Source organism: Strix aluco, chromosome 7 (assembly GCF_031877795.1).
Source record: "Strix aluco isolate bStrAlu1 chromosome 7, bStrAlu1.hap1, whole genome shotgun sequence".
NCBI lineage: Eukaryota > Metazoa > Chordata > Aves > Strigiformes > Strigidae > Strix > Strix aluco.
In genome coordinates, this window is record NC_133937.1 from 22,550,595 (window position 1) to 22,560,921 (window position 10,327).

Sequence of the window (10,327 nt, forward strand, 5' to 3'; positions counted from 1 at the left end):
TCCCCCTGTGTCCCCTGATTCTCTCAAAAATAAGAAATAGGGTTGTTTAAAGGATATGTTTTTAGAAAATTGGATTGATGGTTCCATCGTCTTCAAAATATTTCATCTTCTCTGAATATTTAATTTGGTATTTTACTGGAATTTTACTAATGGTATTTTATTAATTTCTTTGCCTTCAAGTACCTGCTACTTTTTTGTTTTTCTGTGATTTAAAAATATAATTGTGTTAACATTACTCTTGTAAATCAATTCCTTTGATATGCTAAATTACTTCTCCATTCTTGACTGCTTGCATAAATTGACATTAGCATCATCTTGTTTTTATCATTATTCTTGTATTTCCTGTCTTCACAGTTTTATTTATGATACTTCCAGGATATTCTACAAAAAGTTTTAATAATTTGGTAATGTTAACATGTTCATTATCATGTTCTCCTCCCTTATCATCAGAAACATGCTTTTCTCATCTATTTTTCCCTGGCTTTTTTTGGATCTAATTTTGAACTTTTTAAATTGTAGGATTTTATTGCCACCTCCTCTTGAAGGATTTCCCCCTCACACCACCACCACCATCAAATTTAATACACTACGTGTTCTTGGTTGGTCACTTCCTCTATTTCCTACGTCTGTAATTTGCTAGCTGTTTAATTCTCATATCCTTTTTGAAGATGTGTCCTTTCTGAAGACACATACGTTGCTGTTTATTTGTTGCTTCCTTTCTTTTTGGAAGAACATTGGCAAGATTTGAGCTATTTTTCAGTTTCTTAAGTTTTCTTTCATTCATCTAACATGTATTTCTCCTGTGTCATCTTCCGTAGTTAATTTCTTCCCTTCTAAAACGTCCCCCTTGTAAAAAACAAAAACACCAAAAAACCCCCCCAAAAACCCCAAAAACCAAAAAAAAAACCCCAACAACAATAAAAACCCAAAAAAGTCAAAACAGCCATTTTGTTTAATGCTTATTTCATCAAATAGACACTTTTGTTCATATTCTACACATAGGCATACTTTGCACTCTGCTTCATGTGAAATAAAACTTTATTCATAGAACTAATGAATAAGAGTTAGTTTTGATTGAGTCTAGCTTGCCCAGTCCTGTCAAGGCTGAAGTGTTTCTAGACATACATGCCTAGGAATAAAGCTTAAGTGTAAATGAGAATGCTGAAAGTTTAAAAGCCTCTTCTGATTTTGATGGAAATGAAACTGGCATATTCAAGTTTGCAATGTTGGAGTGGTGTGACCTAAATCCGTCTTCTAGATAGTAAAGCTTTTTGTGGCATTATATCCGAGCTTCTGCTTGAAAAGGTGAAAGTTAAGCATTTGATCAACATACACATTCTTCTGCTTTTCTGTTGTTTTAGGTGACCTTCAGTGTACAATGTAGCTGATATTCCAGATTAAATTATCTTATTTTCAGAATTCCTCTCCGCTTTGTAAAACCATGGCTATTTCCCTTTCTACTCACAACAGGATGTTAATTCTTTGACTGTAGTTTGCACTCCCCTATGTTGGCTTTTTAATCTCCTGTTGAACTAGTTGCTCCCTTGATTTATTTATTCACTTAAACACTTAAGTGTTACTGAGGGATTTCAAGATTTTTTTCTGCGGGAAACTGGGAGACAACTGGTTCTGAAAATTGCAATAGTTGCCGCTCTTTGAATTTAAGGGTACAATAACCTGACTTTCAACTTGGAGCCTCCAGGGGTCAAATTCCATGTTTGATGTTAGCTTCTTTGATAATTGGCATCTTCAATTGTATAAATATTTCCTGCTATCATCAGGTTTATAGATGTGAGTTCTGGTGGATTTGTGTCTTTAGATATTTCCTTTTTCCTAGGTAGGCAAGCAAATTATACTCTTTTCAGGAATGTTTACAATAAAGTTCGTGTATATGATCTCCAGTTGTTATCTTAGTTGGGCGACTAAAAGCTCGGTTCCCAAGTATACTCTATAAGGGTTGGTGTGATAGAAACTGTTGAAAAAAGATTTTAGTTAGGTGAACTTGGTCATTCAGGTCAGACATCTGCAAGTACTGGATTGTTCCTGAAGTTTTACATGCCCCACTGATACTACGCCTATTCCACTGCATAATATGTTTTTATGTTGATATTCAACTAAAACTTTCCTGATGCAAATTTAATACCCAACCAAGTGATATGTTTCAGATATTATTGACTCATTCCCAATTCATGCAATATACTTCATATAGCTATATCTGCATCAATAAATATAGTCTTATTCTTCCATAAACAGTTTTTTTAGTAGTGATATACATTGTAGTGAGAAAAACCAGTATTTTCATACTGGAAAGCTAGTTGTGTTCGTCATCTCTTCTTTCTTTTCAGTTCTTGGGACAAATACCACCTAGTAAAACTGAAAAGAATAAAATACCACCCCCTTCACCCCACGTTTTTTCTTAACATGGTTGTTGATGACATCTCTGACATCATTATTACGAATGTTAATAGCAGGAGAACAGGTGGTTTATTTCATATCTAAAAATACCACTACTACATTACACAGCACATATGTCAAACTGTTACACTGAGAGGAAGTTTCTTGCTATGATGGTCAGTGTTCTCCTTCCTAATTTAATAATGCCTTTCCAAAGAGCACTTATTCCACTCTTCTGTTATGGGAATAAGACTCATCAGAAGACCTATAGCTAAACTGTTCCGCACTGAACTCGGTGGAAATTTTATCATTTATGATGATGAAATAATCCCATTAAAGTTAAGGGTAACAACTGTTTCTCAGCTATCCTCAAAAATAATGTATTAACAAAAATGAAAGTTTTCTGAAGCTGTTCTTTAGTTCTTAGATGAATTCTGACCTTACAAGAATTCTGTGCTGGTCCCTCTGAGACCATTGTATTGTCCAAGAATGCTTCCTACAGAAACAACAAGGTCCCACTTCAGGCATGTCACTGTTTTATTGGATTTATCTCCAATCATTTTAGAGAAAAGAATTAATTCAGCAGTGGATTTTGAACAGGGAAAACTGTGGCCTGTGTTATATGGAAGATTGAACAAGATCTGTATTATTATTATTTTAGCTTTAAAGCCTTTAGACCTATAGAATGTATTTAAACGCTTGTTATAACTTAAATAATGCTTAAGCCTGCAATTTATCTTTGCTATGGGTGCTATGCAGAAAGTCATCGTGTGATCTTATTTACTAATGTTGCAGTATATAATAACAGTGAGCATAGTAGTGGTTCATTCATTGACATGGTTCATGCCCTTCAGGCTTGTCATTGTGAATGCATTATTGTACTGATGCACAGCAAAAAGGAGGCATTCCCTGTCAGGTAACACCAGGAGAAAACGATCCCTCTCTGTTCGTGTTTAAACAGTATTTCAGGATAATGTAGCATGTGAGCTACATCCTCATTCCACTGAACAATGATAAAATATGAGAAATAATTATTACAACAAATTTTCAAATGTCTTAGGGCCAGTGATAGTCACATGGATCTAAATCCATGTACTATTTAATTTAGGTAGGTAATTAAGGGGTGAAGCATTATGAAAGCCACAAAGAAAACTAAGCAAAAGTACTAGATATGAATACAAGCAGGCTCAGTGTTGCTAAGATAGAAAGTAATAAATATTTTAGAAAGATCCTATAATGGTCAGAGAATTAGTTTCTGACTGTCAAGTTTCAGGCATGTGACCAAGAAATTACTATTTTTTTTGTAGCCTCATTTCCAGCTCTGTTGATTTCTCCCAGCTTTGGTTAAAGAATTGGTGTATTTACCTCATAACCACCATAGCAAAAATTATCAGAATTATGTTTTCTGCCCCCAGAAGTACTCATTCTTCTGATGAAGAATGAGCAGTCATATAGCAAGTAGCTAGTACATTCTTGATATTTTCAATATCGGATGCTGTTCTAAGGTGACTTGAGAACCATGGATTCTAAAATACTTTAAACCAGCTCATAAATTGTCATTAAGACAACAGTATGCTCATGTTACTGCTAGGTTTTCTGGGAATTCTGCTGAAATTGTGAATATTTTAAAATACATTAAGAGCCTCTGAACAACAGTGTATGACAATTCAATTAAGTGCAATGCTGATTTCTAATTAATATTTAATTAGAAACTGAATGTAGATTGGGAAAAGAGTGGCTTCTTTTACTAATTACAAAACAATGTTTGCTACTTTCAATTAGCATGGTGGTTTGTAATCATCTACTGTGATGTATATTTTTGATGAGGTAAGTGGGGGCCTTGTGTAGTTAAAAATTTAAGACTTGAGAGGAAAACTACCAGCAGTTAACGTGCAATATTTGTCTGCACTTAACTTAGGTGAACTAGGCTGTTCTCTCTCAGACCTGCAGGATTCTTCCCTGTGCAGACCTAGTGCCTGTGTAACAGCTATAGTCCCATCTGAGCCTGGCCCTTATAGCAACAGCTTTCCTTCAGAAGACACTATAGTACCTGGGAGCAGAAACGCTTGCTTTGGCACGGACATACAGATCCAGCCTCAAGGAATTTGATGTGCCCAGTATGTCAAACCTGTAGCTGTTTCTGTCCAGCAAGTCCAGGAGAAGGAACTTTGGGTGCTTCTCCTCACCATGCAGAGTACTCTGAGGATGAAGAGGAATTGGGTATCTGAGAACCGTGGATGTGTAGAAATTAATCTCTCTATTGGTATGTCTCAGACTTGATAGAACTATTGAACTAATTGAACTAATATTGAACAAATGAAGCATGTCTGATCATTTGGCAGTGGGGATTCAACCCAGTGACTTAGGTATGTAAGCAATGCAAATGCTGTTCAGATTTCAGCCTGGTGAGGAGTACCTTGTATCAATGAAGCAACTACAAGAATGATTAGAAATTAGTTTTCTAGCCTGAACAGGTAATAAAAAAACCCTCAAAATCAGCTGCTGAGAAAGTCTGATATAGCTGTCATAATCCATGAAATTAGAAATTTTAGAGTACTGTTTAATTTTGTTATACTTGTTAAAACTTTCTGGTTTTAGTATGCCTCAGAGATTTATGTGCAAGAAACTTTACAGAGTTAGATATTAATGTTTCTCAATATATTACTCAAAGACAAGTTTTTTAACTTTGCTTATTTAATATCTGACATGTAAATCTGGAAGAAAACAAGATGAAAACTTCATGATGATAAAAGGCAACTAAAGGTCTGAAATTCATCCATAGAAGCACCGCTCATTTTTACTACTTTGCATTTGCCAGCTCTGCATCAGGTTTCTCTAGGAAAAGCTAGAAAATTGTAATCTTGGTGGTCTCTTCATAGAAAGATATTAACAGATATTCTACAAAGCTCTTTTTAAAAATACATACGTAGAATGTGAGAATGACTTTTGGAGATATCTATTTCATTTAATTGTTGATAACGTACAGTGGATAATAACTGCAAATATGCATTCAGTCTTCCAGATGGTCTTTGAGGTTCTGACCCTTCAGTGAGCTTTGGCAATAGCCAAGGGCAGCTGTGATGAAGGTACAAAGCCTTTGTGGGCTTCTGGCTGAAATCCTGTGCCTCTTCAAGCCCAAACATCCTGTTTGTTCTTACTTCTCAGCTCTAGCCCCCTTTGAGGTTCTAGTGTGGAGGGCCTATTGGCCACAGGTGGCAAAGGATTTATGAATATCAGTTATTTGACTTGTAAAGGAGATCTAGTAAACCTGCTGGAACTTTCTTCTTGCCCTCATCTACCTCAAGAACATTTTGAAGAGGCAGAAGGTAAAGAAGGAAAACTTCACTAACATACAGTCTTCAGATTTACTGAAGAAATTACATCAGAGCAATCACACACATCCCCTTTCTTCCTAGGGATGTGTTTTCCCTTTCAGCTGATGCACTCATTGCACTGCTTTTATCTGTTAATTAAAAAGCAGTGTTTCAGCTCAGTTTCCACAAAGTACATGGGTGTTTTAGAACATGTTCTTCACAGTGAACGATGCCTTGCAAGCTAAGGGAATGTAACATTTTCTAGGGACCGTGGATTACTTGCTGCTGTTTTAAAGGGATTTGTGAGGCTTGGTTATTTTCTGAAGAATAGCTGAGAAAATTCCAAAAGCTTTTGTGAAGGAAATATGTTAATGATAACATTAGTATTTAATGCAATTTCTTAGAAGGTATTCACCAAAACCAGGAAATGTCACTGAGTAATTCTATTTATCCTTCATCTGCTAAATCCTATAAAAAAGCTCAGGTATAATTTCTAACTATGGAGGGGAGAAAAAACCTAAATTTTAAATCCCCCTTTCTTTTTTTAAAGAAACCATAATTTTGACTAATGCAGAATCAAAGAAGGACTCCTATTTAATTTGTCCTATGGCTTGTAGTGTGCAATACCTGTAATCTAAAGGTTATTTTATTGCCCACAGTACAGTTAAAATTCAATTTTCAAACTGCCTGTTCCTTTAGAGATATTAACTTGCCCTTGTCAGTTTTTCATTAAAGAAATGTCTGTGCCTCAAAATGATTTGTGGTCAACTCATGTCAGGAAATTGTCATGAGGTATATGAAGAGACCGTTAATCCATAGTACATTTTTAAATTTTATACCCAAACACTAAGAACTGGATGTAGGTCACGATTAGCCATATTTCTTTTCTATTTTATTCTGCTGTAGAAAACTGATAAATATAATATTAAATCTGGTGTATTATTGGTATCATTTTTGGCTGTTATGGGACAGAATGTAAATCCTGTTTTAATAACTAACAGCATTTTGAAAGGCATCAGAACCTTAAATAAATCATTTGAAACTGTAATCCAAACTAAATTGTTCTGTTAGAGTCTTGTGCTGTTAATGCTTAAGTTGACCTTAAGCTGAAACATCAATGGCTACTGACAGTTATGTGCATAAACCCTTAAAGGAAACAAGTTTTAGGGAAGTTAATGGTCTTCTGAAGCTGAGTTAGCTGAGAATTTGCAGTATGATTTAAAAAACCAATGTCAGGAATATGTTGATACTGAATTTGCTCTCTAAGCAAATGGGGTCCTGACTCTTCTCTCAGTTACTTTGGATCAGATCAGGAATGACTGTAGCTCCTTTGAAGATTTGAAGGTGAATTTCCCAATGCGGAGGCTGTCGCCCTAAGGTGTTTAGTACATGCAGGTGAGTTGACCTATAAGCAATATGGCCCATGGATGAAACACTAACTCCACTTCCAACAGTGCTAGGTGGTCCTAGACCAGCTCACGTTCAAGTGTGGATGATTGTGGGATGGCTGCTGTGCAGTTCAGGCTGTTGATCCTAATGAGGGTTTGTCAATGGCACTGCAAAACTTGGACTGTGCAGAACAAAATGCATTGTTGCTCTTGCTTGTTTTTAAGGTAATAGGTGATGAGAACAGACTGAGCTGAATTTATTCTGACCGTGATGAAAACAAGGAAAACATTGAAAGCTTTCTCTAACACTGATGATGGGTGCTATGGTGGCCACAGAGCTCATACCCTTGAAACTCAGATAGTCACTCCAAAGAGCTGGTGTGCCACTTAAGTACTTGTCACAAAGCAGTAATCAGGTCAATGGTGCGAAGGGATCTTCAAGCAGCCTTACTGGAGGCTCCTGCTTCCAGCCTTGGAATTGGGAGTCTAAAAGTTAGGTAAACCTCTTGTGTGCTAAGTCTTCAACTTGCCTGGAATGAGACTTTTCCACAAACACATTTTGAAAATAAACTTTTAGGTCACACAAGTACTACTGAAATTGTCCTCTATATTTAGAGTGAAAATATGGATGAAATTTTAATTTTTTTTATTAACCTTATGATATTTTAAAAATATCCTGGCACTAAAAATATCTGAATTCTTAACTATACCAGAGATGAGAGACTTGGGCAGTTAGAGTTTTATTAAATGGTAAGATGCAGCAGTGGAAATCATGTTGTGAATTCAGTTCATGAGCAAAGAAGCCATTTACTCTTTTCCTTGCTTATGAAGAGATAATTGCATTACTAATGTACTGAGCCGTATGATTTAGTAATAATATACTTACCTCTTTCATACAACAGCTTCATCAGTAGATCACAAATCACTTTACAAAGGAAGTAAATATAATTACCCTCATTTTATGCCACAAACTCTGTAAAGAAACACAGAAACTCCATGAAGAAATATTGTGCTGTAATTGTACTTAATTATAATAAAATTAATGTTATTATCAACTTTGTATTCATAAACCATCATAGTTGCTGACAGAACTAAGAATCTTATGATTTTTTTTTTAATAACCACAGAAACCAGAATTCAGGTTTCAATTTTGAATACTTTGTTTCTCTTTATTCAAACCTATTTCTACCTAATTATTTTAGCTGTATTCTCGAAGGTGGTAGTTAGGGTTCTCATAAGATTTTTGTCTGAAACTGAGGTTTCTGTGCAAGTAAAATAGGTGATATTAAGAACAAGATGATAAAGCAGAGTATAGGATTTCCATTTCATTTCAAATTTCAATATATCAAAATGCTGACATTTCCACTTCATTTTTTTTTTTTTTAGATTGAGAAATGCAAGTCCTACTATGTACCTATGTTATCCTCTCACTGTTATAAAGCACCTTGCAGTTTGTTTAGAGAGGAATATGCATTGCATTGTGAGATGATAAAGCCCTAGAACCTGAGCCCCCCAAAAAAATAAAGTCCCAATCTGCAACTGCCATAAAATACTGTGCTAATAAGATGCTGATTCATTCTTCTTTTTAAATCATTCAAAATACAATGTTTTGGGGAAGTTCAAAAAATAATAAAATATTCTACTTCAATTTCAGGCAAACCCAAAGTAATAATTTCATTGACCAAATTCTTTTCCTGTTCCTTAATTTTTCTCTCTTCCTTCTTTCTTATGATCTCAGTGTCCCCCTAAGACAATATGATGAGTTCAGGAATTTGATCTCGCTCACCTGTAAAAGCAGTACTGTTAGAGAGCATATCACAGCTACTGAAACTGAACTGGAGCAGGGAAATATTTTCTTATTTGAAAACTTGCATAGTTTTCCAATAAACTGCTCAATATCTGCTTCACCTAGGACATTTCAGCAAAGCTTTCTAATTCGTAGGGAGAGAAATCTTAACTTCATTTTGGAATCTAGACATCTTTTCTTAAAATTTTTTCATTAACACTGAAATACAGTTTTCCAACCGACCAACATTTTGGCCCAGTATTTCTAATAGGAATTGAGAATATGATATAGAGAGGTTGATCTGAAAAGTATGGTGAAATAGCAGATACAGTTGTATCTGGAACTGTGTGCAAATATAATCTCCAATTCTGTTCCTTGAAAAGATTTGCAGTTTTAATATCACTGCTGAAAGAATAATCTGAGCTGTTGAGATTTTTAAAATCAATGCATACTTCTGAGCTCCAGTGGATACTTTTACTTTGGAGTTCCATTTAACTATTCATTTCCTTAATTTATGTTCTTGAGTTCTGTAAATACCTGACAAATTAATTACACTAATATTTAGCAACTTGCACGTGTTTATAAAACCCAGCTTGTTTGCAGTTTGTTTTTCCAAATTACAATGTGTAACGGTAAAAATTTTCAGATTGGAGATAGGACTAGTCTGTTTTCTTAGGAGAGAAGGGAACTGATTAACTGAATTTTTGAGATCAGATTCTTTGTAGTGATCTTCACTCTGTTGTACAATTAATCCAAGGAACCAGATAGAAATTACAATCTAAATATAATAAAAATACTGTTTCTATGGCTCTGGGGACAATTAAACACGGGAATGGCTTGCCTGAGAAAGATAGAGAATCCTCATCATTTGGGGCTTTTAAGAACAAGATACACAAAAAATCTGTTTGGAACAAGGCAAGTAGAATTTGTGCAATAATTTGCTAGTGCTGCCTGCAATTCTGTAATTATGTGATGCAGTGACTAATAGATCATTAGAAGTAGCTAAAAACTAGTTGTTCAGTAAAAGTAAAGCAGTTTTTGCTTCACATAAAGACAAGAATATGTTCATTCCTTCCACAAATTACAGTGAAATAAATTACACTTTCCTAGCAGTATTAGTAACTAGTTTATTTTTTTCTTCTTTTTACAGCAAAAAGTACTGTAGTTCCTTATTTCTTCAAATGCTGAACCCTAAATTTCATGCTTTAATCAAAAGTAATACAGGCATTTGCAATTTTCTGTGAAGAAAAATCTCTTCTGTAATAGTTTGTTCTGCTGACATTTTGGTGGAAGTTGTTCTGTATTAGATTTATAATACATGGAAGACGCAAATTGATACAGCTCATAATAGGCAACACAGAAAATTGTAGGAAAGATCAACGTGTGATACACTTAATGACAGCCTTTATGGCAGTGTGTCCTTAATTTATTTTTTTTCTCCTTCC